Source organism: Leiobunum rupestre, chromosome 4 (genome assembly GCF_980474605.1).
Source record: "Leiobunum rupestre chromosome 4, qqLeiRupe1.1.hap1, whole genome shotgun sequence".
Lineage (NCBI taxonomy): Eukaryota > Metazoa > Arthropoda > Arachnida > Opiliones > Sclerosomatidae > Leiobunum > Leiobunum rupestre.
The window spans coordinates 55,650,334-55,673,430 of NC_143387.1; the positions used below are offsets into that span (position 1 = coordinate 55,650,334).

The following is a 23,097-nucleotide window of genomic DNA, read 5'->3' on the forward strand; positions in this document are numbered from 1 at the left end:
TTTTGTCCGTGCGTGGACCGATCGTTTTCTCCACCTCCCTCTCGGGCTGCGAACGGACGATCGTCCCCTAAGTCCCCCCCCCCTCGCTCTCGGTTTCTCGCCCTGTCTTGAACCCGTTCCGGTTGTCCCTTACGTTTTTGCCCTCCCGCAGCCGCTAATTAGTCCCCAACCAACAATTATAAAGGCTCCAAAATTAGCAAAGTTAGCGGGGAAAACCGCGTATGGAAGGTTAGCGATTTTTGCTTTTCGCGTACCGTGTTATATTTCGGTATTCTTTCGCGTATTAGCCCCCGGCCAACAATGATAAAGGCTCTAAAGTTAGCAAAGTTAGCGGGGAAAACCGCGTATGGAAGGTTAGCGATTTTTGCTTTTCGCGTACCGTGTTATATTTCGGTATTCTTTCGCGTATTAGCCCCCGGCCAACAATGATAAAGGCTCTAAAGTTAGCAAAGTTAGCGGGGAAAACCGCGTATGGAAGGTTAGCGATTTTTGCTTTTCGCGTACCGTATTATATTTCGGTATTCTTTCGCGTATTAGCCCCCGGCCAACAATGATAAAGGCTCTAAAGTTAGCAAAGTTAGCGGGGAAAACCGCGTATGGAAGGTTAGCGATTTTTGCTTTTCGCGTACCGTGTTATATTTCGGTATTCTTTCGCGTATTAGCCCCCGGCCAACAATGATAAAGGCTCTAAAGTTAGCAAAGTTAGCGGGGAAAACCGCGTATGGAAGGTTAGCGATTTTTGCTTTTCGCGTACCGTATTATATTTCGGTATTCTTTCGCGTATTAGCCCCCGGCCAACAATGATAAAGGCTCTAAAGTTAGCAAAGTTAGCGGGGAAAACCGCGTATGGAAGGTTAGCGATTTTTGCTTTTCGCGTACCGTGTTATATTTCGGTATTCTTTCGCGTATTAGCCCCCGGCCAACAATGATAAAGGCTCTAAAGTTAGCAAAGTTAGCGGGGAAAACCGCGTATGGAAGGTTAGCGATTTTTGCTTTTCGCGTACCGTATTATATTTCGGTATTCTTTCGCGTATTAGCCCCCGGCCAACAATGATAAAGGCTCTAAAGTTAGCAAAGTTAGCGGGGAAAACCGCGTATGGAAGGTTAGCGATTTTTGCTTTTCGCGTACCGTGTTATATTTCGGTATTCTTTCGCGTATTAGCCCCCGGCCAACAATGATAAAGGCTCTAAAGTTAGCAAAGTTAGCGGGGAAAACCGCGTATGGAAGGTTAGCGATTTTTGCTTTTCGCGTACCGTATTATATTTCGGTATTCTTTCGCGTATTAGCCCCCGGCCAACAATGATAAAGGCTCTAAAGTTAGCAAAGTTAGCGGGGAAAACCGCGTATGGAAGGTTAGCGATTTTTGCTTTTCGCGTACCGTGTTATATTTCGGTATTCTTTCGCGTATTAGCCCCCGGCCAACAATGATAAAGGCTCTAAAGTTAGCAAAGTTAGCGGGGAAAACCGCGTATGGAAGGTTAGCGATTTTTGCTTTTCGCGTACCGTATTATATTTCGGTATTCTTTCGCGTATTAGCCCCCGGCCAACAATGATAAAGGCTCTAAAGTTAGCAAAGTTAGCGGGGAAAACCGCGTATGGAAGGTTAGCGATTTTTGCTTTTCGCGTACCGTGTTATATTTCGGTATTCTTTCGCGTATTAGCCCCCGGCCAACAATGATAAAGGCTCTAAAGTTAGCAAAGTTAGCGGGGAAAACCGCGTATGGAAGGTTAGCGATTTTTGCTTTTCGCGTACCGTATTATATTTCGGTATTCTTTCGCGTATTAGCCCCCGGCCAACAATGATAAAGGCTCTAAAGTTAGCAAAGTTAGCGGGGAAAACCGCGTATGGAAGGTTAGCGATTTTTGCTTTTCGCGTACCGTATTATATTTCGGTATTCTTTCGCGTATTAGCCCCCGGCCAACAATGATAAAGGCTCTAAAGTTAGCAAAGTTAGCGGGGAAAACCGCGTATGGAAGGTTAGCGATTTTTGCTTTTCGCGTACCGTGTTATATTTCGGTATTCTTTCGCGTATTAGCCCCCGGCCAACAATGATAAAGGCTCTAAAGTTAGCAAAGTTAGCGGGGAAAACCGCGTATGGAAGGTTAGCGATTTTTGCTTTTCGCGTACCGTATTATATTTCGGTATTCTTTCGCGTATTAGCCCCCGGCCAACAATGATAAAGGCTCTAAAGTTAGCAAAGTTAGCGGGGAAAACCGCGTATGGAAGGTTAGCGATTTTTGCTTTTCGCGTACCGTGTTATATTTCGGTATTCTTTCGCGTATTAGCCCCCGGCCAACAATGATAAAGGCTCTAAAGTTAGCAAAGTTAGCGGGGAAAACCGCGTATGGAAGGTTAGCGATTTTTGCTTTTCGCGTACCGTATTATATTTCGGTATTCTTTCGCGTATTAGCCCCCGGCCAACAATGATAAAGGCTCTAAAGTTAGCAAAGTTAGCGGGGAAAACCGCGTATGGAAGGTTAGCGATTTTTGCTTTTCGCGTACCGTGTTATATTTCGGTATTCTTTCGCGTATTAGCCCCCGGCCAACAATGATAAAGGCTCTAAAGTTAGCAAAGTTAGCGGGGAAAACCGCGTATGGAAGGTTAGCGATTTTTGCTTTTCGCGTACCGTGTTATATTTCGGTATTCTTTCGCGTATTAGCCCCCGGCCAACAATGATAAAGGCTCTAAAGTTAGCAAAGTTAGCGGGGAAAACCGCGTATGGAAGGTTAGCGATTTTTGCTTTTCGCGTACCGTGTTATATTTCGGTATTCTTTCGCGTATTAGCCCCCGGCCAACAATTATTGAGGCTCTAAAGTTAGCAAAGTTAGCGGGGAAAACCGCGTATGGAAGGTTAGCGATTTTTGCTTTTCGCGTACCGTGTTATATTTCGGTATTCTTTCGCGTATTAGCCCCCGGCCAACAATGATAAAGGCTCTAAAGTTAGCAAAGTTAGCGGGGAAAACCGCGTATGGAAGGTTAGCGATTTTTGCTTTTCGCGTACCGTGTTATATTTCGGTATTCTTTCGCGTATTAGCCCCCGGCCAACAATGATAAAGGCTCTAAAGTTAGCAAAGTTAGCGGGGAAAACCGCGTATGGAAGGTTAGCGATTTTTGCTTTTCGCGTACCGTGTTATATTTCGGTATTCTTTCGCGTATTAGCCCCCGGCCAACAATGATAAAGGCTCTAAAGTTAGCAAAGTTAGCGGGGAAAACCGCGTATGGAAGGTTAGCGATTTTTGCTTTTCGCGTACCGTGTTATATTTCGGTATTCTTTCGCGTATTAGCCCCCGGCCAACAATGATAAAGGCTCTAAAGTTAGCAAAGTTAGCGGGGAAAACCGCGTATGGAAGGTTAGCGATTTTTGCTTTTCGCGTACCGTGTTATATTTCGGTATTCTTTCGCGTATTAGCCCCCGGCCAACAATGATAAAGGCTCTAAAGTTAGCAAAGTTAGCGGGGAAAACCGCGTATGGAAGGTTAGCGATTTTTGCTTTTCGCGTACCGTGTTATATTTCAGTATTCTTTCGCGTATTAGCCCCCGGCCAACAATGATAAAGGCTCTAAAGTTAGCAAAGTTAGCGGGGAAAACCGCGTATGGAAGGTTAGCGATTTTTGCTTTTCGCGTACCGTGTTATATTTCGGTATTCTTTCGCGTATTAGCCCCCGGCCAACAATGATAAAGGCTCTAAAGTTAGCAAAGTTAGCGGGGAAAACCGCGTATGGAAGGTTAGCGATTTTTGCTTTTCGCGTACCGTGTTATATTTCGGTATTCTTTCGCGTATTAGCCCCCGGCCAACAATGATAAAGGCTCTAAAGTTAGCAAAGTTAGCGGGGAAAACCGCGTATGGAAGGTTAGCGATTTTTGCTTTTCGCGTACCGTGTTATATTTCGGTATTCTTTCGCGTATTAGCCCCCGGCCAACAATGATAAAGGCTCTAAAGTTAGCAAAGTTAGCGGGGAAAACCGCGTATGGAAGGTTAGCGATTTTTGCTTTTCGCGTACCGTGTTATATTTCGGTATTCTTTCGCGTATTAGCCCCCGGCCAACAATGATAAAGGCTCTAAAGTTAGCAAAGTTAGCGGGGAAAACCGCGTATGGAAGGTTAGCGATTTTTGCTTTTCGCGTACCGTGTTATATTTCGGTATTCTTTCGCGTATTAGCCCCCGGCCAACAATGATAAAGGCTCTAAAGTTAGCAAAGTTAGCGGGGAAAACCGCGTATGGAAGGTTAGCGATTTTTGCTTTTCGCGTACCGTGTTATATTTCGGTATTCTTTCGCGTATTAGCCCCCGGCCAACAATGATAAAGGCTCTAAAGTTAGCAAAGTTAGCGGGGAAAACCGCGTATGGAAGGTTAGCGATTTTTGCTTTTCGCGTACCGTGTTATATTTCAGTATTCTTTCGCGTATTAGCCCCCGGCCAACAATGATAAAGGCTCTAAAGTTAGCAAAGTTAGCGGGGAAAACCGCGTATGGAAGGTTAGCGATTTTTGCTTTTCGCGTACCGTGTTATATTTCGGTATTCTTTCGCGTATTAGCCCCCGGCCAACAATGATAAAGGCTCTAAAGTTAGCAAAGTTAGCGGGGAAAACCGCGTATGGAAGGTTAGCGATTTTTGCTTTTCGCGTACCGTGTTATATTTCGGTATTCTTTCGCGTATTAGCCCCCGGCCAACAATTATTGAGGCTCTAAAGTTAGCAAAGTTAGCGGGGAAAACCGCGTATGGAAGGTTAGCGATTTTTGCTTTTCGCGTACCGTGTTATATTTCGGTATTCTTTCGCGTATTAGCCCCCGGCCAACAATGATAAAGGCTCTAAAGTTAGCAAAGTTAGCGGGGAAAACCGCGTATGGAAGGTTAGCGATTTTTGCTTTTCGCGTACCGTGTTATATTTCAGTATTCTTTCGCGTATTAGCCCCCGGCCAACAATGATAAAGGCTCTAAAGTTAGCAAAGTTAGCGGGGAAAACCGCGTATGGAAGGTTAGCGATTTTTGCTTTTCGCGTACCGTGTTATATTTCGGTATTCTTTCGCGTATTAGCCCCCGGCCAACAATGATAAAGGCTCTAAAGTTAGCAAAGTTAGCGGGGAAAACCGCGTATGGAAGGTTAGCGATTTTTGCTTTTCGCGTACCGTGTTATATTTCGGTATTCTTTCGCGTATTAGCCCCCGGCCAACAATTATTGAGGCTCTAAAGTTAGCAAAGTTAGCGGGGAAAACCGCGTATGGAAGGTTAGCGATTTTTGCTTTTCGCGTACCGTGTTATATTTCGGTATTCTTTCGCGTATTAGCCCCCGGCCAACAATGATAAAGGCTCTAAAGTTAGCAAAGTTAGCGGGGAAAACCGCGTATGGAAGGTTAGCGATTTTTGCTTTTCGCGTACCGTGTTATATTTCGGTATTCTTTCGCGTATTAGCCCCCGGCCAACAATGATAAAGGCTCTAAAGTTAGCAAAGTTAGCGGGGAAAACCGCGTATGGAAGGTTAGCGATTTTTGCTTTTCGCGTACCGTATTATATTTCGGTATTCTTTCGCGTATTAGCCCCCGGCCAACAATTATTGAGGCTCTAAAGTTAGCAAAGTTAGCGGGGAAAACCGCGTATGGAAGGTTAGCGATTTTTGCTTTTCGCGTACCGTGTTATATTTCGGTATTCTTTCGCGTATTAGCCCCCGGCCAACAATGATAAAGGCTCTAAAGTTAGCAAAGTTAGCGGGGAAAACCGCGTATGGAAGGTTAGCGATTTTTGCTTTTCGCGTACCGTGTTATATTTCGGTATTCTTTCGCGTATTAGCCCCCGGCCAACAATGATAAAGGCTCTAAAGTTAGCAAAGTTAGCGGGGAAAACCGCGTATGGAAGGTTAGCGATTTTTGCTTTTCGCGTACCGTGTTATATTTCGGTATTCTTTCGCGTATTAGCCCCCGGCCAACAATGATAAAGGCTCTAAAGTTAGCAAAGTTAGCGGGGAAAACCGCGTATGGAAGGTTAGCGATTTTTGCTTTTCGCGTACCGTGTTATATTTCGGTATTCTTTCGCGTATTAGCCCCCGGCCAACAATGATAAAGGCTCTAAAGTTAGCAAAGTTAGCGGGGAAAACCGCGTATGGAAGGTTAGCGATTTTTGCTTTTCGCGTACCGTGTTATATTTCGGTATTCTTTCGCGTATTAGCCCCCGGCCAACAATGATAAAGGCTCTAAAGTTAGCAAAGTTAGCGGGGAAAACCGCGTATGGAAGGTTAGCGATTTTTGCTTTTCGCGTACCGTGTTATATTTCGGTATTCTTTCGCGTATTAGCCCCCGGCCAACAATGATAAAGGCTCTAAAGTTAGCAAAGTTAGCGGGGAAAACCGCGTATGGAAGGTTAGCGATTTTTGCTTTTCGCGTACCGTGTTATATTTCGGTATTCTTTCGCGTATTAGCCCCCGGCCAACAATGATAAAGGCTCTAAAGTTAGCAAAGTTAGCGGGGAAAACCGCGTATGGAAGGTTAGCGATTTTTGCTTTTCGCGTACCGTGTTATATTTCGGTATTCTTTCGCGTATTAGCCCCCGGCCAACAATTATTGAGGCTCTAAAGTTAGCAAAGTTAGCGGGGAAAACCGCGTATGGAAGGTTAGCGATTTTTGCTTTTCGCGTACCGTGTTATATTTCGGTATTCTTTCGCGTATTAGCCCCCGGCCAACAATTATTGAGGCTCTAAAGTTAGCAAAGTTAGCGGGGAAAACCGCGTATGGAAGGTTAGCGATTTTTGCTTTTCGCGTACCGTATTATATTTCGGTATTCTTTCGCGTATTAGCCCCCGGCCAACAATTATTGAGGCTCTAAAGTTAGCAAAGTTAGCGGGGAAAACCGCGTATGGAAGGTTAGCGATTTTTGCTTTTCGCGTACCGTATTATATTTCGGTATTCTTTCGCGTATTAGCCCCGGCCAACAATTATTGAGGCTCTAAAGTTAGCAAAGTTAGCGGGGAAAACCGCGTATGGAAGGTTAGCGATTTTTGCTTTTCGCGTACCGTATTATATTTCGGTATTCTTTCGCGTATTAGCCCCCGGCCAACAATTATTGAGGCTCTAAAGTTAGCAAAGTTAGCGGGGAAAACCGCGTATGGAAGGTTAGCGATTTTTGCTTTTCGCGTACCGTGTTATATTTCGGTATTCTTTCGCGTATTAGCCCCCGGCCAACAATGATAAAGGCTCTAAAGTTAGCAAAGTTAGCGGGGAAAACCGCGTATGGAAGGTTAGCGATTTTTGCTTTTCGCGTACCGTGTTATATTTCGGTATTCTTTCGCGTATTAGCCCCCGGCCAACAATGATAAAGGCTCTAAAGTTAGCAAAGTTAGCGGGGAAAACCGCGTATGGAAGGTTAGCGATTTTTGCTTTTCGCGTACCGTGTTATATTTCGGTATTCTTTCGCGTATTAGCCCCCGGCCAACAATGATAAAGGCTCTAAAGTTAGCAAAGTTAGCGGGGAAAACCGCGTATGGAAGGTTAGCGATTTTTGCTTTTCGCGTACCGTGTTATATTTCGGTATTCTTTCGCGTATTAGCCCCCGGCCAACAATGATAAAGGCTCTAAAGTTAGCAAAGTTAGCGGGGAAAACCGCGTATGGAAGGTTAGCGATTTTTGCTTTTCGCGTACCGTGTTATATTTCGGTATTCTTTCGCGTATTAGCCCCCGGCCAACAATGATAAAGGCTCTAAAGTTAGCAAAGTTAGCGGGGAAAACCGCGTATGGAAGGTTAGCGATTTTTGCTTTTCGCGTACCGTGTTATATTTCGGTATTCTTTCGCGTATTAGCCCCCGGCCAACAATGATAAAGGCTCTAAAGTTAGCAAAGTTAGCGGGGAAAACCGCGTATGGAAGGTTAGCGATTTTTGCTTTTCGCGTACCGTGTTATATTTCGGTATTCTTTCGCGTATTAGCCCCCGGCCAACAATTATTGAGGCTCTAAAGTTAGCGGGGAAAACCGCGTATGGAAGGTTAGCGAGTTTTGCTTTTCGCGTACCGTATTATATTTCGGTATTCTTTCGCGTATTAGCCCCCGGCCAACAATTATTGAGGCTCTAAAGTTAGCAAAGTTAGCGGGGAAAACCGCGTATGGAAGGTTAGCGAGTTTTGCTTTTCGCGTACCGTGTTATATTTCGGTATTCTTTCGCGTATTAGCCCCCGGCCAACAATGATAAAGGCTCTAAAGTTAGCAAAGTTAGCGGGGAAAACCGCGTATGGAAGGTTAGCGATTTTTGCTTTTCGCGTACCGTGTTATATTTCGGTATTCTTTCGCGTATTAGCCCCCGGCCAACAATGATAAATGCTCTAAAGTTAGCAAAGTTAGCGGGGAAAACCGCGTATGGAAGGTTAGCGATTTTTGCTTTTCGCGTACCGTGTTATATTTCGGTATTCTTTCGCGTATTAGCCCCCGGCCAACAATGATAAAGGCTCTAAAGTTAGCAAAGTTAGCGGGGAAAACCGCGTATGGAAGGTTAGCGATTTTTGCTTTTCGCGTACCGTGTTATATTTCGGTATTCTTTCGCGTATTAGCCCCCGGCCAACAATGATAAAGGCTCTAAAGTTAGCAAAGTTAGCGGGGAAAACCGCGTATGGAAGGTTAGCGATTTTTGCTTTTCGCGTACCGTATTATATTTCGGTATTCTTTCGCGTATTAGCCCCCGGCCAACAATTATTGAGGCTCTAAAGTTAGCAAAGTTAGCGGGGAAAACCGCGTATGGAAGGTTAGCGATTTTTGCTTTTCGCGTACCGTGTTATATTTCGGTATTCTTTCGCGTATTAGCCCCCGGCCAACAATGATAAAGGCTCTAAAGTTAGCAAAGTTAGCGGGGAAAACCGCGTATGGAAGGTTAGCGATTTTTGCTTTTCGCGTACCGTGTTATATTTCGGTATTCTTTCGCGTATTAGCCCCCGGCCAACAATGATAAAGGCTCTAAAGTTAGCAAAGTTAGCGGGGAAAACCGCGTATGGAAGGTTAGCGATTTTTGCTTTTCGCGTACCGTGTTATATTTCGGTATTCTTTCGCGTATTAGCCCCCGGCCAACAATGATAAAGGCTCTAAAGTTAGCAAAGTTAGCGGGGAAAACCGCGTATGGAAGGTTAGCGATTTTTGCTTTTCGCGTACCGTGTTATATTTCGGTATTCTTTCGCGTATTAGCCCCCGGCCAACAATGATAAAGGCTCTAAAGTTAGCAAAGTTAGCGGGGAAAACCGCGTATGGAAGGTTAGCGATTTTTGCTTTTCGCGTACCGTGTTATATTTCGGTATTCTTTCGCGTATTAGCCCCCGGCCAACAATGATAAAGGCTCTAAAGTTAGCAAAGTTAGCGGGGAAAACCGCGTATGGAAGGTTAGCGATTTTTGCTTTTCGCGTACCGTGTTATATTTCGGTATTCTTTCGCGTATTAGCCCCCGGCCAACAATTATTGAGGCTCTAAAGTTAGCAAAGTTAGCGGGGAAAACCGCGTATGGAAGGTTAGCGAGTTTTGCTTTTCGCGTACCGTATTATATTTCGGTATTCTTTCGCGTATTAGCCCCCGGCCAACAATTATTGAGGCTCTAAAGTTACAAAGTTAGCGGGGAAAACCGCGTATGGAAGGTTAGCGAGTTTTGCTTTTCGCGTACCGTGTTATATTTCGGTATTCTTTCGCGTATTAGCCCCCGGCCAACAATTATTGAGGCTCTAAAGTTAGCGGGGAAAACCGCGTATGGAAGGTTAGCGAGTTTTGCTTTTCGCGTACCGTATTATATTTCGGTATTCTTTCGCGTATTAGCCCCCGGCCAACAATTATTGAGGCTCTAAAGTTAGCAAAGTTAGCGGGGAAAACCGCGTATGGAAGGTTAGCGAGTTTTACTTTTCGCGTACCGTGTTATATTTCGGTATTCTTTCGCGTATTAGCCCCCGGCCAACAATGATAAAGGCTCTAAAGTTAGCAAAGTTAGCGGGGAAAACCGCGTATGGAAGGTTAGCGAGTTTTGCTTTTCGCGTACCGTATTATATTTCGGTATTCTTTCGCGTATTAGCCCCCGGCCAACAATTATTGAGGCTCTAAAGTTAGCAAAGTTAGCGGGGAAAACCGCGTATGGAAGGTTAGCGAGTTTTGCTTTTCGCGTACCGTATTATATTTCGGTATTCTTTCGCGTATTAGCCCCCGGCCAACAATTATTGAGGCTCTAAAGTTAGCAAAGTTAGCGGGGAAAACCGCGTATGGAAGGTTAGCGAGTTTTGCTTTTCGCGTACCGTGTTATATTTCGGTATTCTTTCGCGTATTAGCCCCCGGCCAACAATTATTGAGGCTCTAAAGTTAGCAAAGTTAGCGGGGAAAACCGCGTATGGAAGGTTAGCGAGTTTTGCTTTTCGCGTACCGTATTATATTTCGGTATTCTTTCGCGTATTAGCCCCCGGCCAACAATTATTGAGGCTCTAAAGTTAGCAAAGTTAGCGGGGAAAACCGCGTATGGAAGGTTAGCGATTTTTGCTTTTCGCGTACCGTGTTATATTTCGGTATTCTTTCGCGTATTAGCCCCCGGCCAACAATGATAAAGGCTCTAAAGTTAGCAAAGTTAGCGGGGAAAACCGCGTATGGAAGGTTAGCGATTTTTGCTTTTCGCGTACCGTGTTATATTTCGGTATTCTTTCGCGTATTAGCCCCCGGCCAACAATGATAAAGGCTCTAAAGTTAGCAAAGTTAGCGGGGAAAACCGCGTATGGAAGGTTAGCGATTTTTGCTTTTCGCGTACCGTGTTATATTTCGGTATTCTTTCGCGTATTAGCCCCCGGCCAACAATGATAAAGGCTCTAAAGTTAGCAAAGTTAGCGGGGAAAACCGCGTATGGAAGGTTAGCGATTTTTGCTTTTCGCGTACCGTGTTATATTTCGGTATTCTTTCGCGTATTAGCCCCCGGCCAACAATGATAAAGGCTCTAAAGTTAGCAAAGTTAGCGGGGAAAACCGCGTATGGAAGGTTAGCGATTTTTGCTTTTCGCGTACCGTGTTATATTTCGGTATTCTTTCGCGTATTAGCCCCCGGCCAACAATGATAAAGGCTCTAAAGTTAGCAAAGTTAGCGGGGAAAACCGCGTATGGAAGGTTAGCGATTTTTGCTTTTCGCGTACCGTGTTATATTTCGGTATTCTTTCGCGTATTAGCCCCCGGCCAACAATGATAAAGGCTCTAAAGTTAGCAAAGTTAGCGGGGAAAACCGCGTATGGAAGGTTAGCGATTTTTGCTTTTCGCGTACCGTGTTATATTTCGGTATTCTTTCGCGTATTAGCCCCCGGCCAACAATTATTGAGGCTCTAAAGTTAGCGGGGAAAACCGCGTATGGAAGGTTAGCGAGTTTTGCTTTTCGCGTACCGTATTATATTTCGGTATTCTTTCGCGTATTAGCCCCCGGCCAACAATTATTGAGGCTCTAAAGTTAGCAAAGTTAGCGGGGAAAACCGCGTATGGAAGGTTAGCGAGTTTTGCTTTTCGCGTACCGTGTTATATTTCGGTATTCTTTCGCGTATTAGCCCCCGGCCAACAATGATAAAGGCTCTAAAGTTAGCAAAGTTAGCGGGGAAAACCGCGTATGGAAGGTTAGCGATTTTTGCTTTTCGCGTACCGTGTTATATTTCGGTATTCTTTCGCGTATTAGCCCCCGGCCAACAATGATAAATGCTCTAAAGTTAGCAAAGTTAGCGGGGAAAACCGCGTATGGAAGGTTAGCGATTTTTGCTTTTCGCGTACCGTGTTATATTTCGGTATTCTTTCGCGTATTAGCCCCCGGCCAACAATGATAAAGGCTCTAAAGTTAGCAAAGTTAGCGGGGAAAACCGCGTATGGAAGGTTAGCGATTTTTGCTTTTCGCGTACCGTGTTATATTTCGGTATTCTTTCGCGTATTAGCCCCCGGCCAACAATGATAAATGCTCTAAAGTTAGCAAAGTTAGCGGGGAAAACCGCGTATGGAAGGTTAGCGATTTTTGCTTTTCGCGTACCGTGTTATATTTCGGTATTCTTTCGCGTATTAGCCCCCGGCCAACAATGATAAAGGCTCTAAAGTTAGCAAAGTTAGCGGGGAAAACCGCGTATGGAAGGTTAGCGATTTTTGCTTTTCGCGTACCGTGTTATATTTCGGTATTCTTTCGCGTATTAGCCCCCGGCCAACAATGATAAATGCTCTAAAGTTAGCAAAGTTAGCGGGGAAAACCGCGTATGGAAGGTTAGCGATTTTTGCTTTTCGCGTACCGTATTATATTTCGGTATTCTTTCGCGTATTAGCCCCCGGCCAACAATGATAAATGCTCTAAAGTTAGCAAAGTTAGCGGGGAAAACCGCGTATGGAAGGTTAGCGATTTTTGCTTTTCGCGTACCGTATTATATTTCGGTATTCTTTCGCGTATTAGCCCCCGGCCAACAATGATAAAGGCTCTAAAGTTAGCAAAGTTAGCGGGGAAAACCGCGTATGGAAGGTTAGCGATTTTTGCTTTTCGCGTACCGTGTTATATTTCGGTATTCTTTCGCGTATTAGCCCCCGGCCAACAATTATTGAGGCTCTAAAGTTAGCGGGGAAAACCGCGTATGGAAGGTTAGCGAGTTTTGCTTTTCGCGTACCGTATTATATTTCGGTATTCTTTCGCGTATTAGCCCCCGGCCAACAATTATTGAGGCTCTAAAGTTAGCAAAGTTAGCGGGGAAAACCGCGTATGGAAGGTTAGCGAGTTTTGCTTTTCGCGTACCGTGTTATATTTCGGTATTCTTTCGCGTATTAGCCCCCGGCCAACAATGATAAAGGCTCTAAAGTTAGCAAAGTTAGCGGGGAAAACCGCGTATGGAAGGTTAGCGATTTTTGCTTTTCGCGTACCGTGTTATATTTCGGTATTCTTTCGCGTATTAGCCCCCGGCCAACAATGATAAAGGCTCTAAAGTTAGCAAAGTTAGCGGGGAAAACCGCGTATGGAAGGTTAGCGATTTTTGCTTTTCGCGTACCGTGTTATATTTCGGTATTCTTTCGCGTATTAGCCCCCGGCCAACAATGATAAAGGCTCTAAAGTTAGCAAAGTTAGCGGGGAAAACCGCGTATGGAAGGTTAGCGATTTTTGCTTTTCGCGTACCGTGTTATATTTCGGTATTCTTTCGCGTATTAGCCCCCGGCCAACAATGATAAAGGCTCTAAAGTTAGCAAAGTTAGCGGGGAAAACCGCGTATGGAAGGTTAGCGATTTTTGCTTTTCGCGTACCGTGTTATATTTCGGTATTCTTTCGCGTATTAGCCCCCGGCCAACAATGATAAAGGCTCTAAAGTTAGCAAAGTTAGCGGGGAAAACCGCGTATGGAAGGTTAGCGATTTTTGCTTTTCGCGTACCGTGTTATATTTCGGTATTCTTTCGCGTATTAGCCCCCGGCCAACAATGATAAAGGCTCTAAAGTTAGCAAAGTTAGCGGGGAAAACCGCGTATGGAAGGTTAGCGATTTTTGCTTTTCGCGTACCGTGTTATATTTCGGTATTCTTTCGCGTATTAGCCCCCGGCCAACAATTATTGAGGCTCTAAAGTTAGCGGGGAAAACCGCGTATGGAAGGTTAGCGAGTTTTGCTTTTCGCGTACCGTATTATATTTCGGTATTCTTTCGCGTATTAGCCCCCGGCCAACAATTATTGAGGCTCTAAAGTTAGCAAAGTTAGCGGGGAAAACCGCGTATGGAAGGTTAGCGAGTTTTGCTTTTCGCGTACCGTGTTATATTTCGGTATTCTTTCGCGTATTAGCCCCCGGCCAACAATGATAAAGGCTCTAAAGTTAGCAAAGTTAGCGGGGAAAACCGCGTATGGAAGGTTAGCGATTTTTGCTTTTCGCGTACCGTGTTATATTTCGGTATTCTTTCGCGTATTAGCCCCCGGCCAACAATGATAAATGCTCTAAAGTTAGCAAAGTTAGCGGGGAAAACCGCGTATGGAAGGTTAGCGATTTTTGCTTTTCGCGTACCGTGTTATATTTCGGTATTCTTTCGCGTATTAGCCCCCGGCCAACAATGATAAAGGCTCTAAAGTTAGCAAAGTTAGCGGGGAAAACCGCGTATGGAAGGTTAGCGATTTTTGCTTTTCGCGTACCGTGTTATATTTCGGTATTCTTTCGCGTATTAGCCCCCGGCCAACAATGATAAATGCTCTAAAGTTAGCAAAGTTAGCGGGGAAAACCGCGTATGGAAGGTTAGCGATTTTTGCTTTTCGCGTACCGTGTTATATTTCGGTATTCTTTCGCGTATTAGCCCCCGGCCAACAATGATAAAGGCTCTAAAGTTAGCAAAGTTAGCGGGGAAAACCGCGTATGGAAGGTTAGCGATTTTTGCTTTTCGCGTACCGTGTTATATTTCGGTATTCTTTCGCGTATTAGCCCCCGGCCAACAATGATAAATGCTCTAAAGTTAGCAAAGTTAGCGGGGAAAACCGCGTATGGAAGGTTAGCGATTTTTGCTTTTCGCGTACCGTATTATATTTCGGTATTCTTTCGCGTATTAGCCCCCGGCCAACAATGATAAATGCTCTAAAGTTAGCAAAGTTAGCGGGGAAAACCGCGTATGGAAGGTTAGCGATTTTTGCTTTTCGCGTACCGTATTATATTTCGGTATTCTTTCGCGTATTAGCCCCCGGCCAACAATTATTGAGGCTCTAAAGTTAGCGGGGAAAACCGCGTATGGAAGGTTAGCGAGTTTTGCTTTTCACGTACCGTATTATATTTCGGTATTCTTTCGCGTATTAGCCCCCGGCCAACAATTATTGAGGCTCTAAAGTTAGCGGGGAAAACCGCGTATGGAAGGTTAGCGAGTTTTGCTTTTCGCGTACCGTATTATATTTCGGTATTCTTTCGCGTATTAGCCCCCGGCCAACAATTATTGAGGCTCTAAAGTTAGCAAAGTTAGCGGGGAAAACCGCGTATGGAAGGTTAGCGAGTTTTGCTTTTCGCGTACCGTGTTATATTTCGGTATTCTTTCGCGTATTAGCCCCCGGCCAACAATGATAAAGGCTCTAAAGTTAGCAAAGTTAGCGGGGAAAACCGCGTATGGAAGGTTAGCGATTTTTGCTTTTCGCGTACCGTGTTATATTTCGGTATTCTTTCGCGTATTAGCCCCCGGCCAACAATGATAAATGCTCTAAAGTTAGCAAAGTTAGCGGGGAAAACCGCGTATGGAAGGTTAGCGATTTTTGCTTTTCGCGTACCGTGTTATATTTCGGTATTCTTTCGCGTATTAGCCCCCGGCCAACAATGATAAAGGCTCTAAAGTTAGCAAAGTTAGCGGGGAAAACCGCGTATGGAAGGTTAGCGATTTTTGCTTTTCGCGTACCGTGTTATATTTCGGTATTCTTTCGCGTATTAGCCCCCGGCCAACAATGATAAATGCTCTAAAGTTAGCAAAGTTAGCGGGGAAAACCGCGTATGGAAGGTTAGCGATTTTTGCTTTTCGCGTACCGTATTATATTTCGGTATTCTTTCGCGTATTAGCCCCCGGCCAACAATGATAAATGCTCTAAAGTTAGCAAAGTTAGCGGGGAAAACCGCGTATGGAAGGTTAGCGATTTTTGCTTTTCGCGTACCGTATTATATTTCGGTATTCTTTCGCGTATTAGCCCCCGGCCAACAATGATAAATGCTCTAAAGTTAGCAAAGTTAGCGGGGAAAACCGCGTATGGAAGGTTAGCGATTTTTGCTTTTCGCGTACCGTGTTATATTTCGGTATTCTTTCGCGTATTAGCCCCCGGCCAACAATTATTGAGGCTCTAAAGTTAGCGGGGAAAACCGCGTATGGAAGGTTAGCGAGTTTTGCTTTTCGCGTACCGTATTATATTTCGGTATTCTTTCGCGTATTAGCCCCCGGCCAACAATTATTGAGGCTCTAAAGTTAGCAAAGTTAGCGGGGAAAACCGCGTATGGAAGGTTAGCGAGTTTTGCTTTTCGCGTACCGTGTTATATTTCGGTATTCTTTCGCGTATTAGCCCCCGGCCAACAATGATAAAGGCTCTAAAGTTAGCAAAGTTAGCGGGGAAAACCGCGTATGGAAGGTTAGCGATTTTTGCTTTTCGCGTACCGTGTTATATTTCGGTATTCTTTCGCGTATTAGCCCCCGGCCAACAATGATAAATGCTCTAAAGTTAGCAAAGTTAGCGGGGAAAACCGCGTATGGAAGGTTAGCGATTTTTGCTTTTCGCGTTTCGTGTTATATTTCGGTATTCTTTCGCGTATTAGCCCCCGGCCAACAATGATAAAGGCTCTAAAGTTAGCAAAGTTAGCGGGGAAAACCGCGTATGGAAGGTTAGCGATTTTTGCTTTTCGCGTACCGTGTTATATTTCGGTATTCTTTCGCGTATTAGCCCCCGGCCAACAATGATAAAGGCTCTAAAGTTAGCAAAGTTAGCGGGGAAAACCGCGTATGGAAGGTTAGCGATTTTTGCTTTTCGCGTACCGTGTTATATTTCGGTATTCTTTCGCGTATTAGCCCCCGGCCAACAATTATTGAGGCTCTAAAGTTAGCGGGGAAAACCGCGTATGGAAGGTTAGCGAGTTTTGCTTTTCGCGTACCGTATTATATTTCGGTATTCTTTCGCGTATTAGCCCCCGGCCAACAATTATTGAGGCTCTAAAGTTAGCAAAGTTAGCGGGGAAAACCGCGTATGGAAGGTTAGCGAGTTTTGCTTTTCGCGTACCGTGTTATATTTCGGTATTCTTTCGCGTATTAGCCCCCGGCCAACAATGATAAAGGCTCTAAAGTTAGCAAAGTTAGCGGGGAAAACCGCGTATGGAAGGTTAGCGATTTTTGCTTTTCGCGTACCGTGTTATATTTCGGTATTCTTTCGCGTATTAGCCCCCGGCCAACAATGATAAATGCTCTAAAGTTAGCAAAGTTAGCGGGGAAAACCGCGTATGGAAGGTTAGCGATTTTTGCTTTTCGCGTACCGTGTTATATTTCGGTATTCTTTCGCGTATTAGCCCCCGGCCAACAATGATAAAGGCTCTAAAGTTAGCAAAGTTAGCGGGGAAAACCGCGTATGGAAGGTTAGCGATTTTTGCTTTTCGCGTACCGTGTTATATTTCGGTATTCTTTCGCGTATTAGCCCCCGGCCAACAATGATAAATGCTCTAAAGTTAGCAAAGTTAGCGGGGAAAACCGCGTATGGAAGGTTAGCGATTTTTGCTTTTCGCGTACCGTGTTATATTTCGGTATTCTTTCGCGTATTAGCCCCCGGCCAACAATGATAAAGGCTCTAAAGTTAGCAAAGTTAGCGGGGAAAACCGCGTATGGAAGGTTAGCGATTTTTGCTTTTCGCGTACCGTGTTATATTTCGGTATTCTTTCGCGTATTAGCCCCCGGCCAACAATGATAAATGCTCTAAAGTTAGCAAAGTTAGCGGGGAAAACCGCGTATGGAAGGTTAGCGATTTTTGCTTTTCGCGTACCGTATTATATTTCGGTATTCTTTCGCGTATTAGCCCCCGGCCAACAATGATAAATGCTCTAAAGTTAGCAAAGTTAGCGGGGAAAACCGCGTATGGAAGGTTAGCGATTTTTGCTTTTCGCGTACCGTATTATATTTCGGTATTCTTTCGCGTATTAGCCCCCGGCCAACAATTATTGAGGCTCTAAAGTTAGCGGGGAAAACCGCGTATGGAAGGTTAGCGAGTTTTGCTTTTCACGTACCGTATTATATTTCGGTATTCTTTCGCGTATTAGCCCCCGGCCAACAATTATTGAGGCTCTAAAGTTAGCGGGGAAAACCGCGTATGGAAGGTTAGCGAGTTTTGCTTTTCGCGTACCGTATTATATTTCGGTATTCTTTCGCGTATTAGCCCCCGGCCAACAATTATTGAGGCTCTAAAGTTAGCAAAGTTAGCGGGGAAAACCGCGTATGGAAGGTTAGCGAGTTTTGCTTTTCGCGTACCGTGTTATATTTCGGTATTCTTTCGCGTATTAGCCCCCGGCCAACAATGATAAAGGCTCTAAAGTTAGCAAAGTTAGCGGGGAAAACCGCGTATGGAAGGTTAGCGATTTTTGCTTTTCGCGTACCGTGTTATATTTCGGTATTCTTTCGCGTATTAGCCCCCGGCCAACAATGATAAATGCTCTAAAGTTAGCAAAGTTAGCGGGGAAAACCGCGTATGGAAGGTTAGCGATTTTTGCTTTTCGCGTACCGTGTTATATTTCGGTATTCTTTCGCGTATTAGCCCCCGGCCAACAATGATAAAGGCTCTAAAGTTAGCAAAGTTAGCGGGGAAAACCGCGTATGGAAGGTTAGCGATTTTTGCTTTTCGCGTACCGTGTTATATTTCGGTATTCTTTCGCGTATTAGCCCCCGGCCAACAATGATAAATGCTCTAAAGTTAGCAAAGTTAGCGGGGAAAACCGCGTATGGAAGGTTAGCGATTTTTGCTTTTCGCGTACCGTATTATATTTCGGTATTCTTTCGCGTATTAGCCCCCGGCCAACAATGATAAATGCTCTAAAGTTAGCAAAGTTAGCGGGGAAAACCGCGTATGGAAGGTTAGCGATTTTTGCTTTTCGCGTACCGTATTATATTTCGGTATTCTTTCGCGTATTAGCCCCCGGCCAACAATGATAAATGCTCTAAAGTTAGCAAAGTTAGCGGGGAAAACCGCGTATGGAAGGTTAGCGATTTTTGCTTTTCGCGTACCGTGTTATATTTCGGTATTCTTTCGCGTATTAGCCCCCGGCCAACAATTATTGAGGCTCTAAAGTTAGCGGGGAAAACCGCGTATGGAAGGTTAGCGAGTTTTGCTTTTCGCGTACCGTATTATATTTCGGTATTCTTTCGCGTATTAGCCCCCGGCCAACAATTATTGAGGCTCTAAAGTTAGCAAAGTTAGCGGGGAAAACCGCGTATGGAAGGTTAGCGAGTTTTGCTTTTCGCGTACCGTGTTATATTTCGGTATTCTTTCGCGTATTAGCCCCCGGCCAACAATGATAAAGGCTCTAAAGTTAGCAAAGTTAGCGGGGAAAACCGCGTATGGAAGGTTAGCGATTTTTGCTTTTCGCGTACCGTGTTATATTTCGGTATTCTTTCGCGTATTAGCCCCCGGCCAACAATGATAAATGCTCTAAAGTTAGCAAAGTTAGCGGGGAAAACCGCGTATGGAAGGTTAGCGATTTTTGCTTTTCGCGTTTCGTGTTATATTTCGGTATTCTTTCGCGTATTAGCCCCCGGCCAACAATGATAAAGGCTCTAAAGTTAGCAAAGTTAGCGGGGAAAACCGCGTATGGAAGGTTAGCGATTTTTGCTTTTCGCGTACCGTGTTATATTTCGGTATTCTTTCGCGTATTAGCCCCCGGCCAACAATGATAAATGCTCTAAAGTTAGCAAAGTTAGCGGGGAAAACCGCGTATGGAAGGTTAGCGATTTTTGCTTTTCGCGTACCGTGTTATATTTCGGTATTCTTTCGCGTATTAGCCCCCGGCCAACAATGATAAAGGCTCTAAAGTTAGCAAAGTTAGCGGGGAAAACCGCGTATGGAAGGTTAGCGATTTTTGCTTTTCGCGTACCGTGTTATATTTCGGTATTCTTTCGCGTATTAGCCCCCGGCCAACAATGATAAATGCTCTAAAGTTAGCAAAGTTAGCGGGGAAAACCGCGTATGGAAGGTTAGCGATTTTTGCTTTTCGCGTACCGTATTATATTTCGGTATTCTTTCGCGTATTAGCCCCCGGCCAACAATGATAAATGCTCTAAAGTTAGCAAAGTTAGCGGGGAAAACCGCGTATGGAAGGTTAGCGATTTTTGCTTTTCGCGTACCGTGTTATATTTCGGTATTCTTTCGCGTATTAGCCCCCGGCCAACAATGATAAATGCTCTAAAGTTAGCAAAGTTAGCGGGGAAAACCGCGTATGGAAGGTTAGCGATTTTTGCTTTTCGCGTACCGTGTTATATTTCGGTATTCTTTCGCGTATTAGCCCCCGGCCAACAATGATAAATGCTCTAAAGTTAGCAAAGTTAGCGGGGAAAACCGCGTATGGAAGGTTAGCGATTTTTGCTTTTCGCGTACCGTGTTATATTTCGGTATTCTTTCGCGTATTAGCCCCCGGCCAACAATGATAAATGCTCTAAAGTTAGCAAAGTTAGCGGGGAAAACCGCGTATGGAAGGTTAGCGATTTTTGCTTTTCGCGTACCGTGTTATATTTCGGTATTCTTTCGCGTATTAGCCCCCGGCCAACAATGATAAATGCTCTAAAGTTAGCAAAGTTAGCGGGGAAAACCGCGTATGGAAGGTTAGCGATTTTTGCTTTTCGCGTACCGTGTTATATTTCGGTATTCTTTCGCGTATTAGCCCCCGGCCAACAATGATAAATGCTCTAAAGTTAGCAAAGTTAGCGGGGAAAACCGCGTATGGAAGGTTAGCGATTTTTGCTTTTCGCGTACCGTGTTATATTTCGGTATTCTTTCGCGTATTAGCCCCCGGCCAACAATTATTGAGGCTCTAAAGTTAGCGGGGAAAACCGCGTATGGAAGGTTAGCGAGTTTTGCTTTTCGCGTACCGTATTATATTTCGGTATTCTTTCGCGTATTAGCCCCCGGCCAACAATTATTGAGGCTCTAAAGTTAGCAAAGTTAGCGGGGAAAACCGCGTATGGAAGGTTAGCGAGTTTTGCTTTTCGCGTACCGTATTATATTTCGGTATTCTTTCGCGTATTAGCCCCCGGCCAACAATTATTGAGGCTCTAAAGTTAGCAAAGTTAGCGGGGAAAACCGCGTATGGAAGGTTAGCGATTTTTGCTTTTCGCGTACCGTGTTATATTTCGGTATTCTTTCGCGTATTAGCCCCCGGCCAACAATGATAAAGGCTCTAAAGTTAGCAAAGTTAGCGGGGAAAACCGCGTATGGAAGGTTAGCGATTTTTGCTTTTCGCGTACCGTATTATATTTCGGTATTCTTTCGCGTATTAGCCCCCGGCCAACAATGATAAAGGCTCTAAAGTTAGCAAAGTTAGCGGGGAAAACCGCGTATGGAAGGTTAGCGATTTTTGCTTTTCGCGTACCGTGTTATATTTCGGTATTCTTTCGCGTATTAGCCCCCGGCCAACAATTATTGAGGCTCTAAAGTTAGCAAAGTTAGCGGGGAAAACCGCGTATGGAAGGTTAGCGATTTTTGCTTTTCGCGTACCGTGTTATATTTCGGTATTCTTTCGCGTATTAGCCCCCGGCCAACAATGATAAAGGCTCTAAAGTTAGCAAAGTTAGCGGGGAAAACCGCGTATGGAAGGTTAGCGATTTTTGCTTTTCGCGTACCGTGTTATATTTCGGTATTCTTTCGCGTATTAGCCCCCGGCCAACAATGATAAAGGCTCTAAAGTTAGCAAAGTTAGCGGGGAAAACCGCGTATGGAAGGTTAGCGATTTTTGCTTTTCGCGTACCGTGTTATATTTCGGTATTCTTTCGCGTATTAGCCCCCGGCCAACAATTATTGAGGCTCTAAAGTTAGCAAAGTTAGCGGGGAAAACCGCGTATGGAAGGTTAGCGATTTTTGCTTTTCGCGTACCGTATTATATTTCGGTATTCTTTCGCGTATTAGCCCCCGGCCAACAATGATAAAGGCTCTAAAGTTAGCAAAGTTAGCGGGGAAAACCGCGTATGGAAGGTTAGCGATTTTTGCTTTTCGCGTACCGTGTTATATTTCGGTATTCTTTCGCGTATTAGCCCCCGGCCAACAATTATTGAGGCTCTAAAGTTAGCAAAGTTAGCGGGGAAAACCGCGTATGGAAGGTTAGCGATTTTTGCTTTTCGCGTACCGTGTTATATTTCGGTATTCTTTCGCGTATTAGCCCCCGGCCAACAATTATTGAGGCTCTAAAGTTAGCGGGGAAAACCGCGTATGGAAGGTTAGCGAGTTTTGCTTTTCGCGTACCGTATTATATTTCGGTATTCTTTCGCGTATTAGCCCCCGGCCAACAATTATTGAGGCTCTAAAGTTAGCAAAGTTAGCGGGGAAAACCGCGTATGGAAGGTTAGCGAGTTTTGCTTTTCGCGTACCGTGTTATATTTCGGTATTCTTTCGCGTATTAGCCCCCGGCCAACAATGATAAAGGCTCTAAAGTTAGCAAAGTTAGCGGGGAAAACCGCGTATGGAAGGTTAGCGATTTTTGCTTTTCGCGTACCGTGTTATATTTCGGTATTCTTTCGCGTATTAGCCCCCGGCCAACAATTATTGAGGCTCTAAAGTTAGCGGGGAAAACCGCGTATGGAAGGTTAGCGAGTTTTGCTTTTCGCGTACCGTATTATATTTCGGTATTCTTTCGCGTATTAGCCCCCGGCCAACAATTATTGAGGCTCTAAAGTTAGCAAAGTTAGCGGGGAAAACCGCGTATGGAAGGTTAGCGAGTTTTGCTTTTCGCGTACCGTATTATATTTCGGTATTCTTTCGCGTATTAGCCCCCGGCCAACAATTATTGAGGCTCTAAAGTTAGCAAAGTTAGCGGGGAAAACCGCGTATGGAAGGTTAGCGAGTTTTGCTTTTCGCGTACCGTGTTATATTTCGGTATTCTTTCGCGTATTAGCCCCCGGCCAACAATGATAAAGGCTCTAAAGTTAGCAAAGTTAGCGGGGAAAACCGCGTATGGAAGGTTAGCGATTTTTGCTTTTCGCGTACCGTGTTATATTTCGGTATTCTTTCGCGTATTAGCCCCCGGCCAACAATTATTGAGGCTCTAAAGTTAGCGGGGAAAACCGCGTATGGAAGGTTAGCGAGTTTTGCTTTTCGCGTACCGTATTATATTTCGGTATTCTTTCGCGTATTAGCCCCCGGCCAACAATTATTGAGGCTCTAAAGTTAGCAAAGTTAGCGGGGAAAACCGCGTATGGAAGGTTAGCGAGTTTTGCTTTTCGCGTACCGTGTTATATTTCGGTATTCTTTCGCGTATTAGCCCCCGGCCAACAATGATAAAGGCTCTAAAGTTAGCAAAGTTAGCGGGGAAAACCGCGTATGGAAGGTTAGCGATTTTTGCTTTTCGCGTACCGTGTTATATTTCGGTATTCTTTCGCGTATTAGCCCCCGGCCAACAATTATTGAGGCTCTAAAGTTAGCGGGGAAAACCGCGTATGGAAGGTTAGCGAGTTTTGCTTTTCGCGT

The 23,097-nt window shown here is 44.8% G+C and overlaps 1 protein-coding gene across 1 annotated transcript in view; it reads left to right on the forward strand.

The window, feature by feature from the left end:
• The window catches only part of LOC149948366 (transient receptor potential cation channel subfamily V member 5-like), a 58,125-nt gene that overhangs the window by 12,039 nt on the left and 22,989 nt on the right, over positions 1-23,097 (forward strand). The window lies entirely within an intron of this gene.